We start from the raw sequence: 27,629 nt of genomic DNA, 5'->3' as shown, positions 1-27,629 counted from the left end.
TCAACGGATGGATGAATTTGCCCCACTGACTTTAACTGTGCAGCATCTACTTAACAGGATCTAAACTGACAAATCACAAGAGGCAAGTTCTAATGTATGCCCCCACCTGAGGAAAGAAGGGAACTCTCTGTGCTTGCCCTACACTCACCTGCTTAGTGAAAAAACAAAGGGCTCCCTCCTTTCTCAGAGCTTACAAATAGAAGAGAGCTTGCTGCTGAAATTAATTTTTAAAAATAACTGAAATAAAGGGCAGTAAAGCCATGATTCACTATGTTGAGAATAGCGATGGATGATCAACAACTAATGGTTGGTTTTGGCTGGATGTCTGAACTAGTGCCTTACAGATTATTATAATAATGTGCCTGCCGACAATACAACATTGGTGACCACACAGGGGCAGCTTCTACTTTTGTGCCTGCAGTTTTCTATTCCATGTAGTTTGGGGTAAGAGATTCACTTTCTTTATTAAAATAGAGGAACAGTCTGAATTATCTAGCAAAATATAAAACCCTTTCATATACTAATCCTAATTAGGCTAAACGATAACCCAAGGCAATACAAACAGCTAATAGATAACTACTGTACGTCTGATGTATAGAGACATTAATAAAACCATTATCTAGCTAGATGTGAAACGAACAAATAAAAAGCTCCTCTTTGTGCTATTTACAGTTGTTGCTAATCTGCCTTCCTCTTTCTTGGCGGATAAACTATTTATTGATCTGTTCTCAGACTGAAATACCAGGGTAAGTATACACAGAGATTTACTTACAGAGATCCTGTAGTTCCATCGTTCCCGATGACAAATTTGCCTCCTATACTACAGCAAGGAAATGACTTAATGATTTCTGTGGACGGAACGTGCTTCAATAGCAGATGGTCTCCGATGAAGCTCTTTAATGAGATCCGTTTTCAGTTTAGCTATGTGAAAGGAGACCCCCTCCTTTGCACACCTTTGCCTGGTGTATACTTCAAGTCCAAAAGAATAAGCATGTAGCTTTGCTTATGTTTAGAGTGTTGGAGCCCAATTGTGCTCCAATTGGCAAGAACATAGGAAACAGCAGCCAATCACAGCGAGCCTCCATTTCAGGGAAACTCCTGCCCATTTATTTAGCATCTTCAGAGACTATATTTTCTAGGAAGAGCGCCTCACTTCTAGTATCATAAAGGGAAAAATAATAGCTCCCTGTCTCTGTATCTCCCACTCTGTCAGCCCTTCTGCTATTTTTTAGGGCCTGGCAATTGTCTAGGGAGAGTTCAGACTCATATCCAGCTTCCACCTTGCTGGGAGAAGAGGAGGGGAGAGCGCCTGAGCTTAACAATTACTGATTCCATCACCATGGAAACAGACTGGATGCAGCGAGCTAGATTTGTGTAGAACATCTGCTGCCAGACTCATAATCAACTGCAATCTCATCTTTTTTTCCACTCTCACTACTTATTTGATTGAGAGTTTGCTTTCTCCTTACATATACCCTGGGAAAACACACACACGTAGTTGCTTTCCCTCTGCATACACACAATGTTCACGCATACATGCATCTAAAGACACAGACATATATTTGCTTTGCCTCTACTAACATACCATGAGAACCTGCACATACATATACAGAAGTGCACACATACATATATGTATGTGATGTGTACTGGCATGCCATCATGTACATATACACTGAGGGATATACACATCTCTAGCCAGACAGTATTGCTTATATAGGTATACACAGATTGCTGATCTTAATGATATTTTGGGTTTGATCATTCATTTGATCAATCACAGGACAAAAATAGATGTACAGGCTATGAAAATGTTAGATTTAGCTTCCCAGCTCTTCTGTGGGCCCCAGGAAATATATTAATGTGAAACTCACATGCAAACCCAAACCAAGAGGATCTACAACCTGACCCTGGGCAATTTACTTCTACTGCACAACTTTCGGAAATAACATTATTTTATCAGTGGTTCATAGGCACCTGTATGCCTCTATTAATGACCTGCTCCCCAAATGGTCTTTAACATCCCCTACCTTAGCCCCCCACAAGCCTTGACTCCAGATTCATACTCACCATCCTGCCTACAGCTAAATGGGGTTCACGTTCAACTGTCAACAGGAAAAACTTTCATCTGCCATGTGGATTGCAATTCAGAAATGTGGGTCACTCCTATCTAGCCCTTACAGCAGAAGGAGTAAGCATTGCCTGATTTGGGGAAGTAAAGTGGGGGATGCAATGGGGAAAAAAAGAGGAATGATGGTCCAGTGGTCACTAGCCTGAGACATAGGAGGCTCGGATTCAATGTTCTGCCACTAACTTCTGTGTGACCTTGGGCAAGACACTTAGCCTTTACGTGCTCAGTTACTGAGTCTGTAAAATGGGAATAGCAGCCCTGCTATACCTTGCAGGGGTGTTACAAGGATTAAAGATTGTAAATTGCCCAGACCCTATGGTAATGGGGACCTATAAATACCTCAGCTACACAGAAAGGGAAACACCTCTCTGTCAATATACTTACATGAATGTGTTTGAACTTACTAAATAGAGAACAAGATGGGGCCCATTATTTGGGAAAAAATACTTGCGTATTCTACAGAACCACTGTATTAAGTATTATAAATGGCCACGTTTAAGAATCATCCATGCTCATGTCACTAGGCTGCAATGCTGGCACATAAGCATTCATTTTAGAGAAAACAAATGCTTTTTTAATCATGCACAACAAACTGGATTTCCTATGGATTAGGAGCAACTTTTCAAATTTCATTACCTTTTCCCAGCTTTTGTTTTACTAGATATTTAAAATAATGTAGTCAGCCGCTTTCTTGAGAGTGAATATCTTTATAAATCATTATCCAGCACTCTTGTCATTTATGGTCGCTCTTTTAGTTTTGAAACATTAAATTGCAGAAGGCAGCCAATTTGCATTTTGGGGGAGGGAAGGGCTAATTTATAGCCAGATTTGTTAAGCATCAGGGTGTGCTGAAAAAGCCATCTTTATTTCTCCAGGCATTTGGGATGAGGTTAGTTTGAGGGCAAGGGAAATAAAGTGAAAGGTTTATCTTATTTATATGCAAGTCAATGTACACAAGCATTGCAATTGTTTATTTTGTTATTTGTTATGTTTTATGGACTATGTGGATTTGTTACCACTAAGAGTTTAGGACAGCTACACAGAATAGAAACAAACAAATAAATAACATAAAATAAAATGCAAAATGCAATACACAGAAGGATCATCTGTCACAGTCCCAGTGAGCCTCTGCACAATAATTTTGCTTTTAAGGCAATATTAAATTGGAGAACTTCCTAATCAGATTAATAGTTCTTTTTGCTAGTACTGTGGTATGATATACAGAGTACAAGACCATTCGTTCATGCTCAGTTTGCTTAACAAACCACCATCACAGGCAAAGACGATGATCAATATTGTTTTGAAGTATAGGGTGAACCCTCCTTTAGGCTCAGTTTCCATACTCTTTGGTTGTCTCCCCAATCCAACTGATTTCATGGTAATGAGAAAAAAGAGCATCACTGATTAAGGTGCTAGACTGGAACTCAGGAGATCCATGTTCAATCCCTTCTGTGCTACAGATGTCCTCTGTGAGCTTGTGTAAGTCACTTTGACTGTCTGTCATCTCAGCTTCCTTCTCTGTAAAATGAGGATAATAGCACTCCCCTTCCTCAGAAGCATGTTTTGAGGATAAATACGTAAGATGATGATGTGCTCAGATATTATGGTATGGGGGGCCATATAAGCACTGGTACAGATGAACTATGAGGGCTCCAGGGATGCAAGACCAGACCGTTGAACCTATACAGAACAGGCCCATACAAAAATCAAGGTGAATTCATCAAGTCAAGCAGACACAGCAAACAGAAGCTGGGAAAGAAGATGTTTTGTAGGTAGGTAGGAGTGGAATTAGAGAACAGCTGCTCTTGGCATTCTCCCTACAAGATTGTGGATTTCCAAGTGAAAATTCACATGGAAGTTACTGCACGTTGACTGAGCAGTAATTATCATCAGTATTGTCTTCTTACCTTACAAGAGCAGGTCAGTACAATCAACGGCATTACATCTCCAACTGGTGCTAGAAGATGTTTGAAGCTTATGTGGCCTCACAAAGAAGATAGACATCTACTGGAATGGGGTCTGCACAGACTTCCAACAGAATCACAGCAGCTGTTGGTTCTCTGTGGTGACAAAAGCGCCTTCGTTTCAATGGGATAATTAGCTGATAACTCTGCAAATTCTGGGTGAATGTTTTACCCACCCAATAGTCTATTTGCCAGGGTGAAGCATTCATTCTAGAGGCAAACCCACATCTTTCTTTTGAGTCTCTACTCAGTCAGGCAGGCATTAATAACTAGGGCCACAGAAAATATTTTAAAACATATCAAAAACCTTCAAGTCTGATAATTTTTCAATCAGTTTGATTTAATGACTTTTTCTCCAAATTCATGAAAAAAATGAATTTTTCTCTCTTGAAAATTGGGCCAATTTCTTTTTACTAAAATATTTTTGCACATTTTTATAGTGTTTTTACATAGAAATATGTGAGCTATCCCACAAAAAGCCAATATGGGAAATTTTACACACACAAGATTAGATAGATAGATAGATAGAATTAATTTTAGGTTATATATCACATACATTGCCTCCAGACAGGTATACAGTGTGGTTTGTAGTAGGACTGAGAAAAAAATAATATGCAATATGCACACACACTCCTTTGCAAATCAGATTAGCCTGGTCTACAACCATAGCTCCCAGTGAAGTCAGAGGGAAATGCAGAGGCACAGAACATTTAATACTCATGCCTATTGTAAGGAGATATGATTTGCTGTTTGGAGCATGCAGCATTTTCCCCATTGAGATAGAATCACCCTTATGCAGTATCCTCTGACTCAAATGTACCTCTCCTGGAGATTACTATATTTATAATTTGAGGAGTATGTAAGACTGCTCCTACATCACTGGGCCTGCACACCCCTTCCTCCAGTTTGCTCAGTTGTTGCATCTTGTATCTTGCTTAAAGTACAGACTGTGAGTCAAATGTAGCCTACAGAGTTCTACAATGCAGCCCTGACCCCAATACTGAGATGTGAGCCAAAGAGACTATTTTTTCAGCAGGTGGTACTTCATCTTAATCAGAGCTGCCTTCCTTTCAGATGCAGGGGCTTCTAGCCTCCATGTGGTGCACCTCCATATTAAACAAGAATTCCACTAGTTTTATACAAATAAAGCTTGACCTTTGGGCTCCTGAGACGTTGGGCAATATCTGAAGAAATACACACCTGGTCTGTCTAGCAACGCTGGGTCTGCAGTGCTTTTTCATCTCTGACAACTAAGGTCCTCCAACTCAGCAGAACTTAGCACAGAAATCAATTATGCAGTGGCTGGGGGAATTGACAAGATCATCCGTTAAGTCTTTTCCACCTGTAATGTCTATGGTTTATATGAAAGCTGGGAGGTCGGCAGCAGGTGGGCTGGAGAATCATGACTTTGGGGTTCCAGTTCCAATTCCAATGCTAACTCGTTGAGACACTGAGGGCAAGTCACTTCACCTAAACATCTCTGTAAAATGGAATAATAATACTAGCCTCACTAAAAAAGGGCTTATGTGGGTTTATTAATATCTGCAAGGTTCAGATATCTATTCTGAAATGAAAAATGCAAAATCATAAACTATAGATATTAATATGCATAACAACAATTATAATAATAGTGGAAGTTTTCAATTATACTTGGCCAATGCAATAAGCAGCAAATATACCCTTCAACTTTTATAATTTGTTGAGGTCACATTCCTCTACAAACGTGGCTTCACTACGTAGGATCTCTTTTGCAAGATGATTCTCGTGTAACAGGAGTTGGAAATGAATAGACTTGAAGAAATAAATGCACTAGCTATCAAGTTGAACCAAAATATTTACATGGGAAAACAAAAAATGAGAACCTCAGGTTTAAAAAACAGAGTACCCAAAATCCATAAAATGGTGAATATTCCTCTTTGCAGTGGTTAGATTTTAAGGTCAGTGGCTTTTGATATGAAGTATTGGGCACAGCCTGGTGACAATGACACCTGACCTTAGGACTTGAAATATCAAATGTTTATCTGAAAAAGCAACTCTAGAATGGTTTGTATTTAGGTGATTTAGGTTTGTAAAGGCCATACACAACGGCAGTTTTTTATTCATCACCCCGAAATAAAATAAAATAAAATAAAATAATAAAATAAATAAATATCACAAACCAGCCCTGCAGCTCTCTGCAACCTATAAATCTAGTCATCTCAAACACATACCATACAGAGTGGTGATTCCAGAACTACAGATCAATTATACATCAAGCCAGTGCATAAAAAATAGCTGAAGAATTCAGACCATCAACTCCAGCATTTCTGTAGGTAATATTCTAAGCATAAAATTACAAGGCCAACAGAAATGATCTCTGGGGTGTTACAAAATCTAAAACTTCCCCTCTCTGGGTGTTACAAACCAAACTTCTAGACTCGGGTTTTTGGATTCAACCAACTATATAATTTTGTCCAATGCTAAAATAATTAACCACCTTGTTGAGAAGGACTTCCATATATGTTAATCCAGTTAAAATTTTCCTTCTTTTACTCTCTCTGCTTTGAACGCATTTGGCCGGCACAGAAGTAATCTTATACTGCTGCACCCTCGTGCCAACAACGGTCAACGGGGCATCTGGCTTTAGCTGCTCCCCTAACACTCACTTCGCTAATGACAAAGACTGAATTTACCTCGGATGCAGAGAGTCCAACTCCAAGAGCACCTTTTAAGGTTCTCTGTTAGCTTGAGGGGAAGTGAGCAGCATACAAGGGTGCTATTGATGCATTGATGCTGTTGCAATGAAGAGGAATAAAACAGATCTTTGCTTCCTACCACTCACCCTCTCCCTCACACGTGTATAAAACTGAATACTTGGCAGGAAGTGTGTATAAGGGTAAATGCTAGCAGAAATATCAACTGCTGAGTATTTTGTTATGCTCATCTTCTATCAGAACATGTTGATGTGATCGCTACTTGGTCACATAAAATAATAAAAAGATGATTTATGGGTCATTTGCTTTTTATATTTTTCAGAGTAGATACGAAAACAAAAGGAGAAAATAATTTAATAAAATGCTCCCAGAAATGTCTGTGCTAAACTAATGACTCTGGAGCTGCCATGCTTCATTGTGTAAATAATCATCATGTATGTGTTTTTAGTATGTGAATTACATAAATAGATATTTGGGAACTATCTAAAGAGGAGATTATTCACCCCAGAGACTGTAGCAGTTTGTGTGTCAGTGCATCTGCCATGCAGCCACATTAAATCTGTTCACTCAAAAGTCTCACATTTTTTTGTTGAAAGGGGAAAAAAGTTACTAGTGTGAGAATTTTTATTGCCCTGAAAACGCAGTCTTAAGTATTACCCTAATACAATATTAAGGACAGTGGGCCACAGAACATCACTGAACACCTTTTAACTTCTACAGGACTTGTATGTATTTATATGAACAGCTTTGGAAAAACTAGCATTTTGATTTACTTTTTGTTAAAATTTGAACATTTTCTAACCTCTGCATTTAAAAGCAACAATCACATGTACAGCAGCCTTTGGAAAAACTATATTAGTATGATTATGAACATTTCATTAATAATACTATATCCTTCCATAGTGCCTTTCATCAGAGGATTTAGCATCAGTGAAGCCCCATCAGACCCTTACAAGGTAGGTAAATATCAGAACACACACGTAGAAGAAGAGTAAACTGAGGCACAGAAAGGTGACAGGGTTTTCCAAGACTAAACTTAATGGCAGAGCTGGGAATAGAATCCAGAAATCCTGATGACTTGTATCTCATTCAACCATTAAATAACACTGCCTTTCTAGAACAGCTCAAGCTACCCTACAAATCTATCTGCCTTCCCCCAACAAAACTAAGCTGAATAGAAAATAATGTAATTCACTGCTTATTATTTGCTTGCTTCTTTAAATTGGCAATATTGAAGGAAAAGTTTTGCATTGACAATATGAATAAAAAATGGTCACACAGGACAATACCTAATTACCTAATAAGCAAATGTGCTCTGTTTTTCAGACTACCCCCAGCATAGCAACATTCATGTATATGCTTGCACACACGCACACACGTATATACACACGTGTGGCGTACACACATGAATGCAACACATTGCATATACATATACATGAGTGTTGCTCTGTGCACTCACATAGTAGTCTCTTTTTTATATTGTTTGTTGTATCCAGTGTTTTAATGGAAGTTCCAACCAGGCTAGATGGGCTGGGGAAACATCAGGAGGAAAAACTTCAGACTCTCCACTTTGGAAACCAAGAGAAATGGAGGGGCACTGTCTTGATGTAACAAATCAACAACAAAGACATCTGTGAAAGGAAAAATTTAACAACCTATTTTGATTTCACAGAATTTCAAATGAATATTATAAAAATAATGAATGACAAGCTGTGAAGACCCAGAGGAGATTCTGAAGCTCTGAAAGTGACAACCTATGTAATACCAATAAATAACGCACTTCGACCCCGACATACCCTTAGCAAAAAAAAAGAAAAAAAAAAGAAAAAGAAAAATGCCCTATTCCCTTTGTTTTAGGGAAAGAGTAAGCAACTTCCCACCTTCCATTTTGCCTTGCAAATACAACTGCTGACTGAACAGATATAACTATACTCCATTTTTATTCACGACTAGAGTTTTTACGGATATAGTATTCTATCTGCTTCAAAACATTTCAAGTGACTACTGAAACTGTTCTCTCTCTTAAGACTAGTAGGAAGGACCAGCTGTTGGAAAGCACTCACTGAACCTCCTCTCCAACAAACATGTCTCACTATTCAGCCCACGCACCAAGCTCAACTGTGTGTGTGTTCTGGCTCATTTCGTCCAGGCTATCCCATCTGCTCAGAACTTCCTTCCAGTTAATGAGTCTTCCTCTAATTGATCTTCCGAACGCTTTTTACTTCTCTCTTAATCATCCACATACTAAACATGCAATCAACACTGCAGCATCACCATGCCTGCCATCACAGAGACAAACCCCACCCTGCAATTCACTCCCCTTAAATCAAGCTCTCCCTCAAAGCATAAAGAATGGGGCTCTTTAGAAGATGCACACTGTATTCACAGCCACAGGCATTGTCTGTCAGCTGTGTCATATGACTATATGCCGATATGAGTTTTCTCAGAGAGAATTTTTATTTTAATTCAGATGATAATGGTTCTGTTGGCAAAGCAGCAAGGAGCCTATTACAACCACCCTGCCTTCAGTTCTTTGCTGTTCCTGACTGCTAACACAGGCATCAAAAATTAAAAGAGCACTTGCAGGGATCTAATTTAATATCATCTGTTTTCTAGGAAGATTTTACTCACCACTCTGTGGGTGTTTTGTTGCTACTTTTTAAAATCTTTTCCTATGTATATAGGAGCATATACATGCTAGAACAGTTCTCTGTCTGGGAGGCACTGTAAAATCAAGTTTTGTTAACCAATACATTTCACCTAAGCACTATTATCAAAGATCTCTCAACTCAGAAGGAAAAATACCAACCTCCTAAGGTTGATTTCAATTGACTTTTTTTAAAAGAATAGTACTCTCTAGATAGTGCTAGATATTCAAGACCCAGTCAAGAGACCAAACACCCCAATTTTACCTGGAAAGTCTTGGTTCTCCAAATGATGTCACAGTGTCCCTGGAATTTCCACTGGGAAACCTTCATCAATCAGCATATCTGTGAATTTTATAACTACAAAATGTATATTCAAGACACATTTGCTGCACCACTTTGAAATGTATTGTACATCCTTTTCACTCTCATCAGGCGGCAAGTGTTTATTTCACGATTGTTCAAAGCAAAAGCTTGTCATAAATGAGCCAGGCAACGACACTGCAACATAGGTCTGATGGCTCAATGACCTGAGCCTAGTCAGTCAAAACCCTCTTTCTGGTACTTCAGAGAGATAACAGAGGCAGGGCCAGCTCCAGGCACCAGCTTATCAAGCAGGTGCTTGGGGCGGCAACTCCGGAGCGGGGCGGCACTTTCAGGTATTCGGTGGCAATTCGGCGGAGAGTCCCTCACTCCCGTTCGGAGCGAAGGACATCCCGCTGAATTGCCACAGATCGTGATCGCGACTTTTTTTTTTTTTTTGGCTGCTTGGGGCGGCAAAACCCCTGGAGCCGGCCCTGAACAGAGGAGAGAGAAGATGGACACCTGGCAGTTACTCTGGCCCTTTGAGATCACCTATACAGCCACCAGAAACCATAGAGAGGAGGAAAGTCAGAGAGAGAGAAAGAGAGAGAGACAGAACTGATCTGTTTTTTTAAACTATTCTTTGCTCTAAGTAGAGCCTTTACAATTCAGATGCAGCAAATCAATGAAAGCAACTAGAATGCAAAGAATTTGAGTATAGTGTTACCCTAAAAAGCAACATAATGGAACTGTACTGACATATGATTGTGAAAATGCAGCTATATGAATTCCAAAGCATTTTACCAAAGTCGGCAGGCATAATGATCTTAGTGAAACACACACACAAAGGTCAAAACCACACAGAATCAGTGGCCAAAGTGGGAGCAGACCCAGGTTTGCTTCCTCCAGGTTCAGTTCCCTGTAGATTGGAACCCAAGCGTATTTACAGCACTTAGTCAATATCTTTTTATCTGTTATATTTCCACTTTATAGTGTGTAGGGCTGCTTTAAATCCATCAGTGCCTTCATTTATAAACATTTCAGAATTGGTAGAAAAATGATTTTGAAGAGGTTTCAGTCTTCCTTAACTGCTCAGGGGGATATTTTCAAAGCCATATGCAGGGAGTATGCCACGTGACTCCCATTCATGTTAAAATTAGAGCCACCAGAATAAACCCCATATGCTGCTTTGAAAATGTACCTTGGTGTGTCCACAGAAAATTTCTGCAGCTTAATGGAACCTGCACATTTTCTTCTACCTGTTTTTCTTTCTCCAGTCCATGAATATATTTTTAGCAGCTCTTAATTTTCTTCCCGGTAATACTTTGCACTGTTTTGAAATATGATGTGCTGCTGCTCTGACTCCTGAGCATCCCTGTTATTCTAATTGTCAGTTTAATAGGTACAGTATTTGCTTTTAAAAATGGATAGCTTCCAATAATACCCCTCTCTGAACCAGTAACAACTGGTTGATCCTGTCACCCTCACTGATCCGAGCTAGTCCCAAGGGTCTGCTCCTGCAGCCCTTACTCGCCCGAGTAGTCCCACCTACTCAGGCCAGGTGTGTTCACAGTCTGCAGGCATCAGCCTTCACAATGCATTAACAGAGTGTGGTTCAGCTAGATTGAGTCCCTGCCTCCCTTTGCATTTGCAATACCTTATTTGCACCCACCATCAGGTTATCAAGAGATGGAAGCACTCAGATATCAAGGCCCCAATCCTGCAACCAAAACTTGTGCCCACATTGAGTCCCACTGAGAACAATGGGGTTATTTCTGGCATTTGCAGGATCAAGTTTTGGGATTGGGGTAGTTGTGAGTGTAACTGACCCCAGCATGTCTTGGTGGTAACAGAAAGCATTGCATATACTGCACTTAAACACACACGTGTGTAAATACTCGTAAATATTAGATTTGTCATGTACAACTATAATCTTCACAGTCATTTAAAAATAGAGAAAACCATTTTAACTTAATTTTTCATTTGACAGCTTAAGTTCTCTAATCTTTCCTGCTTGTGGCTGCTATGTATGAAGGATAATGTACTGAAAGATTATATGACTGCCATCTCTTAGCTTTCTCTTCATCCTCCTCTTTGCTCTCCAAATCCCAACATATTATCACTTTGCCAGTTTATAACAAAAATCTGCCTGACTCTGCATCTATAAACTTCATTGCTTTTAAATGATATGTAAATAAAGGGGGGAAAACGGTATGTATGCTGAAGGTGTTGCCTCCATGAATCAAGGCCTTGCCTACCAATGGATGTGTGCTGTCAGACTAAGTACAATGAATGTGTTAGCCCTCTAAATGAGGATAGTCTTATGGACAGGTGATATGGGTTCAGTTTCCAGCTCAGTCCCCTGACTTTCCGTGTGATCTTCAGCAAGTCACTCGATTTTTCTTTGCCTCAGTTCCCCATCTGTAAAGTGGGGATAATGATACTTCTTTTCTGCCACTCTTTGTCTGTCTTGTCTACTTCGATTATAATCTGTCGGGGTCAAGAATTCTCTCTTAGTATATATGTTTGTACAAAGCCTAGCGGAATGGGGTCACAATGTCAGTTGGGGCCACTAAGCAACACTGTGCTACAAATAAATAACAGCAGCAGCTTGGGCTGGAAACACAAAAGGCAAACTACAATAGAAATCATTAAAAACATTTACCAACTGTGACAGTCTGTACCCCTATGTTTAGCTCTTTTCCAGGACTATGATAAATTTCATACAAATTATACCTTGTGAGGTGTCATTTGAAAACTCAAAATTTGCTGATCAGTATTGCCCTGGTAAAACATGTGTGGAAACACTGGATGTAAAATTATGAGATTATACGGTGTTAGATTACTAAAATATTTTCCAAGTCTGGGGAGCAGTCACAAACCAGTTCCCCAGAGATAAAAAGCTAGCCGATGCCTCAGCCAGGTGTTAACAAAATCAAATGGACCATCACCTAGTCAAAAGGCCATTCTTTGGGAGGAAAAAGGGTGTGGGCAAAAAATCTACATCTTGATAAAGAAACAGCTGTGTAGGGTTCCCATCCACACAGACTTTTTGTCTCCTGAACCTCAGCTGGAGATGATTCTTGAAGAAGAGAAAGAACTATAAGAAAGAAGAGCAGGTGCTCCAAAATATCTTTCCTTGTCTCTCTATCCACAGCATCAACACCTGAAGAACAAGGAAGCAGAACTGGACTGGGGGAGGAATCCTGACTGAAAGAAATTCAGCCAGTAAGACTGGTGAAACATGTGATGAGAGACACTTTGCTTTGAATTCACTCTAGCTCGTTAAGTAGGCATTTGTTGTGTTTTACTTTTATTTTTCTTGTAACCAATTTTGACTTTATGCCTCATTATTTGTAGTCACTTAAAATCTCTCTTTTATAGTCAATAAACTTGTTTTATTGTTTTATCTAAACCAATGTGTTTGGATTGAAGTGTTTGGGAAACTCCATTTGGGAGAACAGGATTTGTGCATATCATTTTTTATTAATAAAATGACAGACTTTATATGAGCTTGTATTGTCCAGGAGAGACCTAGGAAGGACAGGATGTACATTTCTGGGGAAGTCTGAGGCTGGGAATTTGCTGGTGTTACTCTGCAGTGTAATTCATGGAGTGCTATAGCACTCATACAATATAGTTGGGAGTAACACCTGCTGGAGGCTGTGTGTGAGCAGACCAGGAGTGGTAGCTCTCACAGCAAAGCAGTGCAAGAGGCACCCTCTGTTGGAGAACTGAGGGCACACAGCTATTCATTGGTCCAGATTATATCCTGGATAATTTCACACCAACCTGTACCATGCATGTGCTATATAAGTCTCCTCTTCTAAGTGTAAGTGAAAACTGATCTCAGATATCTCCATACAGTAACTTGGGACATGCTGATATTCTAATGGTGACTACTGTATCAGAGGGAGAATCTTCTCCAGAGCCTGACCTGGAATTTTTGGACAGAACTTCTCTTGTTGTTGGAAAATGCTGATTTGTCAAAACAAACTTTTCGTGAAAACGTATCAGTTTTGACAAAACCTTCATTAGGAAGGTTTCTTAGGTCCTTGATGGAAGTTCTCATCAAAACCAGACAAAACTCCCAGAACAGGCCAGTAGTAAGAGCGTGCACTGGATCAGGCAGAGCAAGCCCTGGAACCCGGGTCTTCCATGTGAGTGCCCTAACCACTGGGCTATTCTGGGGTGGAGGTCTTACTCTCTTCCCTCCCTGCATCACATGAGGAATGAAAAATTCTGAAACCTCAACATTTTTCACAACCTATAATTCTTGTTTTCTGGCCAGCTCTACTCTTCTTATCTTCTTTAACGTTTGACAAATGACATGATACTGGCTCATTGTATTTTTTTCTGCCTCACACTTGGTTTTAAATAAACAGTGATTATTTATGTATATTTCATATTGGACAATGAAAAAAGTAGCTTGTAACTGTGTCAATCTCCAAAAGAGGAAGCCACTTCTAAGCATAGCCAGCATGCAAATTATACAATTAACTCAGCAAAAATTAAATTAAACTACTGCCAGTCCGCCATTTGAATTTGGTGATTGTACGGATGGTGGTATAGCAGAAAACTAATAAAGTCTTGGCTATCATCAAATTAACAACAGATATTGAAGTGTTACTATAGTACTAAAATCAAGAAGCATAGAGGAGGAAATTAGAATCATCAAACTCTTTCACATGGTAATAACTAAAGCCAATTGAGCAGCTACAAAACATTCTGTTTTTCTTTATAACAAAGGCAAAAACGCAAAGAAAAACATACTAGTGCAACAAAGTTTTATATAGAGATTTTCATTTTTAAAAATACAGTACACTACTCCCAACAGTTTTTCTATAGCTGGTACCCATTCACAATGTGCATGCGTGCATGTGTCTGAGGTTTATCCACTAGCTCAATGGCAAAATTCTTGTCCTCAAACAAACAGTCTGCTAGTACAGTGCATGTGGAGTTGGGCAGGAAAAAAAGAATGCCCAATTTGATTTCTTCATTATTAAAAGGTATTGTTTTTATTAGTACTTGTAAGGGACACTTTGCTTGGTCAAGTGCCCAGGTTCATATTTAGGAAGAGGAAATTGTAATGTTTGCTTGATGTTTTATTTTTTTGGTCTTTTAACTTAAATAATGCTCTTCAGTTTCCTTTCAGTAATGAAAATACATAGCTGCAAGCAGTCCCAGTTGTTCAGAACTCAGGGACTGTGGCCGTTGCTACAGCCTGCGGGGTTTGTTTTGCCTTCTATCTCTAGTGGCCACTGAGCAGAGTAGCAAATAGACTGAATGAGATTACCTATTGGGTGGTGAAAAGGGTGGTGGTGGAAAGAATCAGTTTGGTGGGGACAGCTGGATTATGGGGCTTGTCCCTTCTCAGCAGAGAAAGTGAGGAAAAAGCCACAGGTTGTGAGAAAAGTCCTACCATTCCTCCCTCCCCCGTGCTGCCTGGATGAGCAGTAGCAGCAAATGGGCCTCTCTCAGCCCCTCAAGATGACAGCCACAGACAGGGATAAGTCTGTTGGGGGAAAGGGGTCATGGTGGGGAGAAAGGATGAAGGGAGCTGGAACATAAAAGCATCTGAATTTCTGAGTTTGTTCGTTCTGAATCCCACTTTTGAAGTTCCTCAATCACTAGTTTATGTGTATTTTTTATAAAATCACAAAATGGAGTTTAATAAGGAGGAGGAGTTATGAGTCTGAGCATTCAGATTAAAAGTAACCTAAAATCCACCAGGATGGGCGCACAGCTCTTTGGCAGTTTCCATACGCTGGCTTAGCTGGAGAAGAATCCTTGGAAAAGAATCTTAAAATGTTGGCAACTATGAAATTGCCCTCTTTACTTCTGTGTTTGCAATAATAATCATGTTCCAGAACCCCATTTGGTGTTTTTCAGACACTCTTCTCACTATGAAGTAGGCTGTACTAAAATAAGTTTTAGATGGTTATTTATATGCTCACACCGAATAGGGATAAACTGGCTTTCCAATTTCCCTAGGACATTTGGTTAAGCACAACAGGACAAACACTTGTTCTTATAAAACATGCCAATGGGTCTTGAATATCCATACAGAGCAGGCATAATCTTGGTTTATAAGGCCTTACCATAAGGACCCATATTAACAGAAGGGCAAAGGAAGGAGTGCTGAGTTCGTCTTGTTGGGACATGAAGATTAAAGCACTAAGGGGACAGTTCCAAGTGGCGCTGAGGGTGTGATTTCCAGCTCGTGTCAGACATACTTGCACTAGCTCTCATGGAGCTCTCGCAGAGCTGGTGCACTAAAAATAGCAGGGTAACCATGGTAACACAGGCAGTGGTGAGTGGTAGCACTGGCTAGTCACCCAGAGTACAAACACAACCGGACCCCACGGATATGTACTCAGGGTAGCTAGCCCATGCTACTGTGGCTACACTACTATTATTAGAGCACTAGCTCAATGAGAGGTAGTGTGAGTATGTCTATGCATGCTGGCAATCACAGCCCTAAGTCCCAGTGTAGATGTAGCCTAAGATACACCTCCAGAGTGAATCATGTCATAATGCAGTCCAAACCATGTGTGGAAGCTATTTCCCTAGACACTTGTGACCTAGGGACCTCTTGATGCCAACTGGCAGCAGGAATAAGGGATGTGTATCCCCTGGGTCTGGTATCTACATTCTAGTTCACCCAGAGGGGTCAAGTGAGGTCTCTAATAAGTCTGTGTCGCATTGGTCATCAATCTCACTGCAAAACACACATACAGCTCTGAAAATTATGTTCTTCAGGTCTCTGTCTAGGGCCTTGTCACCAACAAAGGTGAAGAGCAGGCTCTCTTTCAGTCAAGGAATGGTTTTTTTTTTGTCTGTTTACGTGTAAATTAAGTATTATATGGTTCACAATGGGCCTCCACTCATAAATCTGAACCAAATGCTAATGAAGGATTATGAAATCTTCAAAGAGAGAAAGTTAACAGGATGAGGTGAAAAGCAGGAGTTATCCAGTTTAGGGGTTATACAATGAACTTTGGAAACTATAACGGATACATATGACCCACTAGACAGTCCTTCAATCTGTGAGGACAAGGTGTCAGCGGGCTTGATCTTATGAGAAGGGAGATCTCAACCAAACTAGTTGAAAATGATGGGAAAAGAACTTGGGATAAGCTTTCTTGTAAGAGATAGAGGAATACCTCATTAATTAAGTTTAGTCTCTAGCAAGTGAGTTATAATCTTGTTTTATCTGTAACCATTTGTTTCCAATAGTCATACTCACTATCACTTGAATCTCTGTTCTTTGATGATAAACTTATTTTTGTTTTCACTATAAATATATATAAGTGCTGTGTATACAGCAGAGCTGTGCTCCAAAATTGCAATGTACTGTTCCTTTGGGAATAGCAGGCCTGGTAATTCTGTGTTTAGGTGGATAAGGGGCTGAACATTACAGGGAAAACTCAGAGGACTCAGGGGTTGGTGTGCCCCTATTGCTAACCTGTATATATATATAGAGAGAGAGAGAGAGAGAGAAAGGCCTTTTGAGGCCTGGAAGACAGTGCTTGTGTTGCCTGAGGCAGGTGATTTCAGGGAGCTGATCCATAGCTAGCACAAGACAAGTACAAGATTTCCTCATGCTATGGGCAGATGGTGGTGAAGTGCCTCATAATACTGGGTACCCTGCGAAGTGTCACAACACTTCAGTTCCCTCCATTAGTAGCCTACCAGCCTAACATCCTTGATGCAAGTAGAGAACTTGAGCATTTCAGTTTTCATAGTCATATTTCTTACTGTCCTTAACTGAGGCAGCAAGTTCTTTAATCAGAGATTCTGGTTTCTATTCCAGTGATATTAACAATGGGATTGGTATTCATTTCTGTACTGCCTCTGGGCTCCAAGGCAATTCGCCCATGTGACCTCAAATTATTTGTCCAATGCAGCAGTCACGACTTGCACAATGCTACATTGCCCCTTTAAGTACACTGACCGCACTCTAAGTACATTGCCTTTTTAAGTAGATCAGGGAGTTGAGACAGCAGCTGCTGCATGCAAACTCCCTCTGTCCTGAGCCCTGTCATGTTCTCCCGCCTCCACTCCGGTCTATGGAGATAGAGTAAGTGGGTGATAGGAGCAGGGGGGAGGGGGACACCCTGATATTAGCCCCCCTCTTTCCCTCTCCCCCGCATAGCAAGCAGGAGGCTCCCAGGAGCAGCTCCAAGGCAGAGGGCAGGAGCAGCACATGGCAGTGAGGGGAGGGACAGCTGAACTGTCGGCAACTGATAGCCTGCTGGGCAGCTGCCACACAGGGAACTTAGGGGAGCGGAGAGCTGATAGGAGGCTGCCGGTCCACCCTGGCTCCAAACCCCACCAGCCAGCTGCAAGGGGCTGCTCTTCCTGCAAGCAGTGGACAAAGCAGGCAGCTGCCAAACAACATTATAAGGGAGTATTGTGCAACTTTAAACGAGCAACGTAACAACAAAACAATGTTAACCGGGACAACTTTAAGTGAGGAGTTACTGTACTGGCTTTCTGAGGCTGCAGGTAATTAGACTGAATCAGTGAGGAGATGTGAACAACTCTCATTTTGCTCACTGGGTTAACTTGGAAGCCCATCTCTCACTCACCATGTCTCTTTCTATCCTCCAGCAGGGTAGACTCATTTGTCTTTATCGCTTTGAAGGCTCACCAACTCTGCTTACCCAGGTGCAGTGAGTCATCTAGATCTAGATCACGTTTTGTCAAACACAGGGCTGTTATCGCCTGTTCTAAGAATGGGGGAAACAGCGGCATCTCCAATTGGTAAATGTTGGCTTTTTAATGACAACCACTGTATTTGATCAAGACAACACAAGAGATGTAAATTTCAGACGACAAACAAGGACACTTGTATAAGGACAAAAAGAAAATCTTGCTTTGTTTAAAAGAAAAAGTCATCTGAATGATTTTCACTCCCTCTCTTCAACCACAGTGCTATTTAGATTACAATTACTTAAAGTGAGCCAATAATAATTTGAGTTCCTCTGCTACGCTAAGACAGGCTATAAAAATCTCATTGTCAGCTACATCATTCATCATGATAACCTCATTTCAACTGAAACAAAATCTCAGACGTCATCCCTCTCCCCCCCCCCCCTTTTTATTTTTATTCGCCTATAATAAGGTCTATAGTCTAGGGAGCTTTCAGGCTGAACCATGCATTGTGATTTACAAAATGAAAAACTAGAATTATATGCTCACTGACATTTACATCAGCAGCAATTCATGCAGCAAAAAGCCATATGCCATGCACCTCTGATTTAACCAAATTATGGAAACATACATTAGAAAGAAGAAATACAAATCTGAAGATGAGAGGGGTTCCCACGATTTGATTTTTATCAGCACTTTAAACAGAGAATGACAGTGGCAATATCACAACAGGTTTTGTTCGGGTGACAGTTTTGTTATATCATTTCACTGACTGACTGATACAGCCTGCATGAAAGTAACAGAATTTCTTCCAATGCCAAACATTTTTACAGCGAGTACAAAAAAGCACCGCTAGTAGTTCACAGTACAATCACCCTATTGAAAGCTAAGGGTGTTTAGTGGCCTTATTTGCACCCACAGTGATGAAAATGAAGAGTGCTTTGAAAACATGAAGAGCCAACAGTTTTTTAAATTGCCATCTACAGGGTGTTAAAGCAGACCTGTATGAGATCTACAGTAACAAATGGTCTTAATTAGGGAATGAAAGAGCAGAATCCATTCAGTCAGGGGAATCCAGGCTTTTAGAAAAGGAGACCCATCATCAGTTTGCAAATATTCAACAAGACACTTGTGTTTAGTCTGGGCTGTGTTGCATGATAGAGAGAAGGGGGAAGCTAAGGCTAGACACTGTAATTCTTATTAGAAAATGAATAATAAACTACCATAGTAAATTAAAATCAGAAACCTAAGCAGCAGGATAAAATTAACCTAAGATACTGCATATTAGGAGCAAAGATTTTATTTTATTTACCTAGATGCTTTGATTGTAATGAACATTTTAGGTTGGATATTAGGAAAAACTTTTTCACTAGTAGGGTGGTGAAGAACTGGAATGGGTTACCTAGGGAGGTAGTGGAATCTCCTTCCTTAGAGGTTTTTAAGGTCAGGCTTGACAAAGCCCTGGCTGGGATGATTTAGTTGGGTTTGGTCCTGCTTTGAGCAGGGGGTTGGACTAGATGACCTCCTGAGGTCCCTTCCAACCCTGAGATTCTATGATTCTATGATTAACATTTTGTCGACCCACACCCCTTTTGTTCCCTGCCCTAGGCAATCTCTCTTTTTCTAGGCAGCACCCAAGCTGGCATTCATCCACCTCAGAGGGCAGAGGTGATGCCTCAGGGATGGAGGGAAAGCAGGGTCAAGTGCCACCACAGCAGCTGCCCGGGCAGGAAGAAGAAGGGGCGGGGCCAGAGCCTCTTCTGGCCACGCTGGGATGCTGCCTGATGCAGCGCAGCAGCTGCCTGGGAGAGCGCTTGGTTGCACCAGTGGCGGACCCTCCCTCCTCCCTGGCATGCTTGGAGTCAGCCCCTGTCCCCAGAAGCTGAGCCCAGGCAAGAAGTGGGTGGCCACTGCCGTCCCTCCCCAGCCAGGCTCTCGCCAAGGCAACTGCTATGCTGCATGGAGCAGAGGACAGGAGTGGCTCTGTCCCAAACCCCACCCAGGCCGGGCTGCCAGGGGGAGGACAGAGGGAGGACAGAGCACCCTCCCCAACAGGTAACATAGGTTAGGGAGGGGGCAGGAATAGCTGGGGGGGGCCCGGGTTGGGGGCAGGGAGGAGACATGTCGGGAGGTCACATGTCTTTCCCTTTAGCTGGTTCCTCCCCTCCCCCAGTATGGGGAGGCACCAGTTGTCTATGTCTGAGGGCCTGTTTACACTTCAGCACTACACTGGTGCAGCTGTGCTGCTGTAGTGCTTAGTGAAGACGCTATCTACTCTGACAGAAGAGCGTAGGTAATCCACCTCCACACCCTGAGTGACGTAGGTATACCAACATAAGTTTGTAGTGTAGACCAGTGCTCAGTCTTCTCTTCATGTAAAATCACCTTTTCAGTGGAACACAATTTTTGATTTTTAAAAAACAACAATAATATGATGCCTACCCAAGTATTACCTTCTTGTGTTCTCTGCACTTCCTGTTTGCCATGTAACTGAAAGGTGAACTGGAAAGCAAAATAAAAGGTGAAAAACTGGCCCCATTGAAGTCAATAGCAAAACTGGCATTGATTTCAATGGGGCAGGATTACACCCTTAAAATGTTTTCCCCATAACAATTCCTTCCTGATAAAGAGCTATGTGATTATTTCACTGTATCCTCTCCCACCCTGCTACAATCACATTAGAAATATAAAGCCCTCCCTTCCCACGGGAGGACCTTGGCAAAGTCTTTGGATTACATAAAATAAGGGGCCACACATATCTGTAACCTGAGCTTTATTCTTAGCTCCTTATCCTGATAAAATGATTCATGTGGCTGTAACTTACAACTGCATGGAGCTCCCATGAATTCAATGGAACTCCATGCAGAGGTCACATAACGTTCTGCCTCCAGGGATAATTTTACAGGATTACTGCATTAATCAGCATCCCACTTACTGCACAGCTCCAGTTGTAGCCTGATGCGACACCACTATTTTAGGAAGGTCTTCCAAAAATTACAGAGCCATCTGGCAAAGAGAAGGAAGTGAGGACATGATATTTTCAGTGCAAAAGCTAGAAGTTGTTTTTTTTTAAGTTATGAGCTTACCTTTGTATATCATAGAGGGCAGAAAAGGGCCAGCAGTTTTTTTTCTTATTGCTTCAAAGTACAGCTGTCAAGCGATTAAAAAAATTAATCGCGATTAATCGCACTATTAAACAATAATAGAATACCATTTATTTAAATATTTTGAATGTTTTCTACATTTTGAAATATATTAACTTAAATTACAACACAGAATACAAAGTGTACAGTGCTCATTTTATATTTATTTTTATTACAAGTATTTGCACTGTAAAAAAACCCCCAAAAATAATATTTTCAATTAACTTAATATAAGTACTGTAGTGCAATCTCTTTGTCATGAAAGTTGAACTTACAAATGTAGAATTATGTACAAAAAACCTGCATTTAAAAATAAAACGTAAAATTTTAGAGCCTGCAAGTCCACAGCCCTACTTCTTGTTCAGCCAATCGCTCAGACAAACAAGTTTGTTTACATATGCAGGATATAATCCTGCCCACTTCTTGTTTTACAATGTCACCTGAAAATGATAACAGGCATTCTCATGGCACTGTTGTAGCCGGTGTCGCAAGATATTTATATGCCAGATACGCTGAATATTCATATGTCCCTTTATGCTTCAACCACCATTCCAGGAGACATGATTTCAATTACAACACAGAATTAAATATAAATGAAAATGTAGAAAAACATCCAAAATATTTAATAAATTTCAATTGGCATTCTATTGTTTAACAGTGCGATTAAAACTGTGATTAATTGCGATTAATGTTTTTAATTGCAATTAATTTTTTGAATTGTGTGAGTTAACTGCGATTAATCGACAGCCCTACTTCAAAGTTCAATTTAAATGCTTATAATCTCATAAAACCCAACTCAATTAACTGTTTTTTAAAAACAGGAATGCATTCTTTACAATATTAGTTGAGGCTGGGGGTTTTAAAGGGGCTTAAAGGAGTTAGGTTGAAGAGGATGAAAAATGTTATCTATGTGACAAGTGCCTTTGATCTGAACAACCCCACATTTTCAGGTAAGAATGTTGAAATTTTAATCTGATTTTTGCATTCTGACCCATCTGTAGAAAGATCCAAAGACTGCATCTTCTCTACTTAACCTCCTGGTGCCTTTTGCAGTAATTGTCTTGGTTTGGCAATCTAGTGGGATACTGATGTAGATCAGAAAGATATAGATAAACATAGATGAAGTTATATACCAAGCTATTTTAAAATGAATAACTGATGAAGGATACATTTGCCAAATGGATACATTTCCAGTGCATTAAAAGAGCAGATTTAATAGAATATTGACCAGATGCGACAAGAAATTTCTTAAATGAATAGATTTACAGTGTAACATACCAAAGTGCATAGTTTAAAACAGCAAAGCTAATGGAATAGACCTGATAACTTCACTGCACCCAATTATAGTCTAACAGGTTTCTACTATTCTTGAATAGTAGTTTTCAATTAAAAAACTCACGCTTTCTATATACGCCATACAGTAGACTTGTAAAATGAGTTATAATTGCCAAAAAAAGTGTTTAGCTAACTTCATGCACTGCACAATTAATAACAATATATTCATAGCAATTATCTGTTTCCAGTAAAAATTAATAGAGTGCTAATAGCTGCAGGTGCGTTAATTTAATTTTCAGTAATCTGCCAGAGACTGAGGTATACAACATTTATTCTACAGGAGAATTATCCATTTTGCATTCTCTCTGACCAATATAAACAAAGCATTACCAAATGAAATTCTAATCAGGCTAACAGAAGGGTATAATCATTCAGCTATCCCAACATTTTCCCTAGTTAAATGCAAACATTTCATTTCTAAAGTCAACCCAGAAAAAATTACATTCACTGCTTCACGAATGTTGAGATGCCCATAAGAAAACAATAAACACTTTTGTGAACATCTGTAAAGAGCTACTTAGCACACCGCTACTAAAAAGAAAAGCATGTTCTGCACACTGGATTTTACTTTTCACTTTTATTTTTCCATTACCTATTTTTTTCCCTTTCAGGTGGCAATGCAGGTCTTTTAATGTTCCCTTTCTCCTTTATCTGTCTCCCCAACCCTCATCACGGTACCTCTTTCTGGCCATCCATTAAGTGACTGGTTTCCTTCAGCAAAGGATATAAGCAGTTACTGTGATTCAGGCGCTTTGAGGGTCCTGGTAGATAGATGAACGATGAAAGACTTTTGGAACCAGTTGGGGCTGCTCCATAAATCTAGAGTCAGTGTGATGCAGTGGGTGAGCAAGGAGTGTAGTCTGGAGACCTTGGTCTATACCTAGCTCTGCTATTGGTTTCCTGTGTGATGCTGGGCACGTCAGACCTAAAGAAGAGCTCCAATAAAAGATATTACCTCACACATCTTGTCTCTCTTGGGCAAGTCACTAATATCCTTGTGCCTCTGTTCCCTATATATAAAATGGGGATAATACTTCGCTAATTCTGAACAAAACATGCTAAGTATTATTACTACCAGTAGAGGGAATCACTCGAGAGTGATACAAGTCACTTTCTCCTATTTTTTCTTTTTTTTGTGCTGCCTCATGGGAACAGAGTGAATGTGAATTTGGACATAATGTCAAGTGGCATTTGGAAGGCCTGGTCGGTTCTTGTTATACTCATGAAACTGGAATTCACCACAAAGTCCAAAATAAAGCCTAGATTTCAGACAAAGTCTGTGAGCTGCACACAGTTTATCACCATTCCAGCCACAAACTGTACCACCTTCTTGCCAGAGGATGCATCAAGGCAGGTGACTGAGTGCTTGCTATAGTGGCCCCAGACTGATGACTTCACTCTCCCTGGACATCCCCCAGAGTCCCTACTTTCAAACAGCATTTGAAAATACTCTTTTCCCAAGTGTTCTCTATTCATCACAAGTAGTGCTGGACCAAAAAAAACCCCAAAAAACACACACACAAAAAAACAAAAAAACAACCTTTGCCTCCCTCAGTATACTGCTTACATAATTATTCACTTTTAAATCCTGCTCTTGAACAATTAGTCATATTCTAAACCTGCCCTTGAGTAATTATATATTCTAACTATGCCTACCACATGAAGTCACTAGAGAATCTGAGAAAGAAGCAACGTAGTCCTTTCAAATCCTCACCAAGCAGAGAAATAATATTTTTCATATTATGCTCATTGTCTTTTCTGTTATCTTGTCATAGAACAAGGGGAAATTATCAGAGTGTTGGAGTATGTCAGCAATAAATGTCATTTGTGGTCATCAAATGCCTCAGTGTTTGCTTTGGTATTTAATTACAGGATTCACAAAAGGTATTTATTGCTTTTATCTGCTGCCAGTGTGAATGTTACCTATTAAATTTACTATTGCCCAACACAGAGCACTGTTTGTTATATGTATGCCTGCAATATGTCTCATATGATTTGTGCATGTTCTTAATATAATCTCATAAATTGTCAATTTATGCCCCATTCCTGCATTGGGATCTAGTACCATGGACTGCCATTGCCAGTGAGACATCCCAATAAAGTACCGGGACTCCTCATGGATACACAGGTCTAGGGCTTTATTGTGGTTTGTCTGGTACAGTAACTTGAAATAACAGTTTTAATTGAACTTTGCAAAGTTTATAGCATATAGCATTATTTGGCAATAAAAATATATCTTCAGTATCTGAGAAGGATGACCTCAAATGACTACATGGTAAAATGTATTAATTATATTTCTGCAATGAGGGAAAATCTTGAGAAGAAGGCATCTTAACTCTTTAGTTTAAAAAAAAACGTTATAGGTTTATTAGATTTCCTCCTCCAGCAGTTGCTTCAATCAAAGCAGGAGATGTGAGGACTTTAAAAGCTTTGGATTTTGGTGGTCCATGGCTTTATCTCGGGAAGGTCATTCTGTCAGCCTTCTTGAAATGATACAGTCTACACCTTCATTACCACTAGAAAATCTTAATTGTGAATACACTACAACAAATTTACTCCTTAGAGTTGTACTGTGAATTTTCTTGACTACCTAGGTGCTGTGGCTTCTGCAAGAAGAGACTTTTTATATATTGATTGAGAACCATTTGAGGTCAACAGTAAGTCCAGGAAGACTCAGGATTTACAATTCCAATTGAACATGAACCTGCCAAGAAGCCTTAAGTAGGGCAGTCTGATGGATGAATGTTCATGCAAGACAACCAGACAGGTCCCTCTGAAATGTTGAACTGCCTGAGTTTGAGTCCCTGCAAATGATTACAGCAGCTTAATACTTTCAGGAAGTGTTTATATTTAAGAATAAAAATAGCTGATTTATAAGCAGGATTCTTGTCCTGAGGGAGAAAAGTTCACAAGGTATGGTTTTACTGGGGATGACAAAGATTTGAACAGGAGATTTTGGCATGCTAATCACAGTCGGTTCTGGAGCCACCGACTTACATTAAGGCTCACCGCTCTCAAAAGTCCCTAGAATCTCATACTCAACATGGATTGTTTTTACTGTGTGTGTGGAGGAGGGCTGGCCTCAGGGGGTTGCTCACAGGAAAACTTCATGGAGGGTGCATATGACACATGGGGGAGATCCATGAGATGCATATGCACTAACCTACTCTGCTGTCAAATTCACCAGCTCACATGGCCAACTGCTCCTTCAGATGGCCAGTGAATGCAGGGGTTTTACAAAAACCAGGATAGTGTGATCCTGTTTACTACTCACTGTTGGGGCACCTCCTTGTGGCTCATCTGGGGATTAGCTCTCAAATGATTTGACACCTCCTTCTTTGGTTGCTTGCCCCATAGTGTGTGTGTGTCTTTCTCTCTCTCTCTCTCTCTCTCTCTGGACTCCAGTTACTACTTTTTGCAGTGAAGACAGTCTCTGACGAGATGGGCAACAAAGGGCCAATCAGCACAAGCTGTTGTGGTGTGGTAGGTTTATGTGATCACCAAACATCTTTTACATAGGACACCAAACAGTCATCTCCCATTTAGTCCCTACTGAGCTAGATTTAAACCTGTACCCTATCGATGAAAGGTTCTGTATTCCATTACCAATCCCCTGGACTAACTCAGTGCTCCCTAGTTCACTCACATTAATCTCAGACCTGTCAGTAAAACTGAGACACAACCATCCCATGTACCAATATACAAGATGAATGATTATGTACAGCTAGGAAATATTATATTTACAAAGGCACAAACCATGCCACACTTTTACAAACAACAGCTGATGACATAGCATGCTAAAGGCTCTTTGATCACCTGTGCACTCCAAAAACAGACAGGTTTCAAGTAAAATGGAGTTGTTTCCATTTGTGGGTCTAACTACATCTTAATTTTTCTACAGTACCCACCAGATATAAATAATGTAAGCCCTATAGTATGTCATAAAGGCACAATATAAGTTTAGCTGCCTGACTGAATTATTCTATACAGATTTCTAGCTCTATATTAAGACTCTGAAAAAAGGTTACAGTTATAATGTTAACATCCTTCTTCTTTAAGATATGAGGAACATTAGAGTCTCTTTCTAATGCATGTGAGTGTAATAGCCAGGGCTGACAAGAAGTTTAATGAGGGAGAGTTTAAAAGAAAAAGCATGAGCTCTTACAGATCTCTTTGAAAACACACAATAGAATTCTTCAAACCGTATGCTGCTATTAAAAAAGCTTTAAAATCAATGAACAGTGATGGAATCTCCCCAGCATGGAGTGTAGTGGCTGGATTTCACCACTGAAATAAAGTCTTTATCTATGGTTTACCAAAGCCTTAAGAATAGACTAAGGAACCAACTCAAGTACTGGGGAGTTCCCAACGATTCGACTTCTAGCAATACACCTTTCTATAGTGTGAGAGATGGGGAATAAGTCTCCAAATGTGCACACAAGCTAGGTTGTAAAACCTCTTAATACCTCTAGAATGTCCAATTTACTTTGATTAATCAAAATTTAAATTAAAAGAGCTATCCCTTCTTCATTATGATTAAAGACCACAGAGTAGCTTTCAAGCAGAAATGTTAGGTTCCAAGAGCCTTACTCCAGTATACTGAGTTTCCAACTGAGCTTCAGGGAAAAAGAATTCCACATCTCAAGTGATTAACAAAAGGTATGAAAGTGGTACTTTCAGACATTACCAGGATGATAAAAAGGTTATTCAAACTAAAAACTGATCGTAAGGCTTATGAAGATAGAATGTGAGGAGAAGCA

At 40.1% G+C, this 27,629-nt stretch overlaps 1 protein-coding gene across 6 annotated transcripts in view; it reads right to left on the bottom strand.

Moving 5' to 3' along the window:
• ELMO1 (engulfment and cell motility 1) overlaps positions 1 to 27,629 on the bottom strand; it is a 459,394-nt gene that overhangs the window by 116,934 nt on the left and 314,831 nt on the right. The window contains exon 1 of one of the 6 annotated variants that reach the window (XM_045005404.1): positions 773 to 1,256. The exons of the other annotated variants lie outside the window; for them this stretch is intronic. The gene's annotated coding sequence lies outside the window, so the exon portion shown is untranslated. Of the gene's footprint in view, positions 1 to 772; positions 1,257 to 27,629 lie in introns of those variants that run through there. 6 annotated transcript variants of the gene reach the window in all.

The sequence above is a fragment of the Mauremys mutica genome, chromosome 2, assembly GCF_020497125.1.
Source record: "Mauremys mutica isolate MM-2020 ecotype Southern chromosome 2, ASM2049712v1, whole genome shotgun sequence".
Taxonomy (NCBI): domain Eukaryota; kingdom Metazoa; phylum Chordata; order Testudines; family Geoemydidae; genus Mauremys; species Mauremys mutica.
This window is presented reverse-complemented; position numbering and strand designations above follow the sequence as displayed.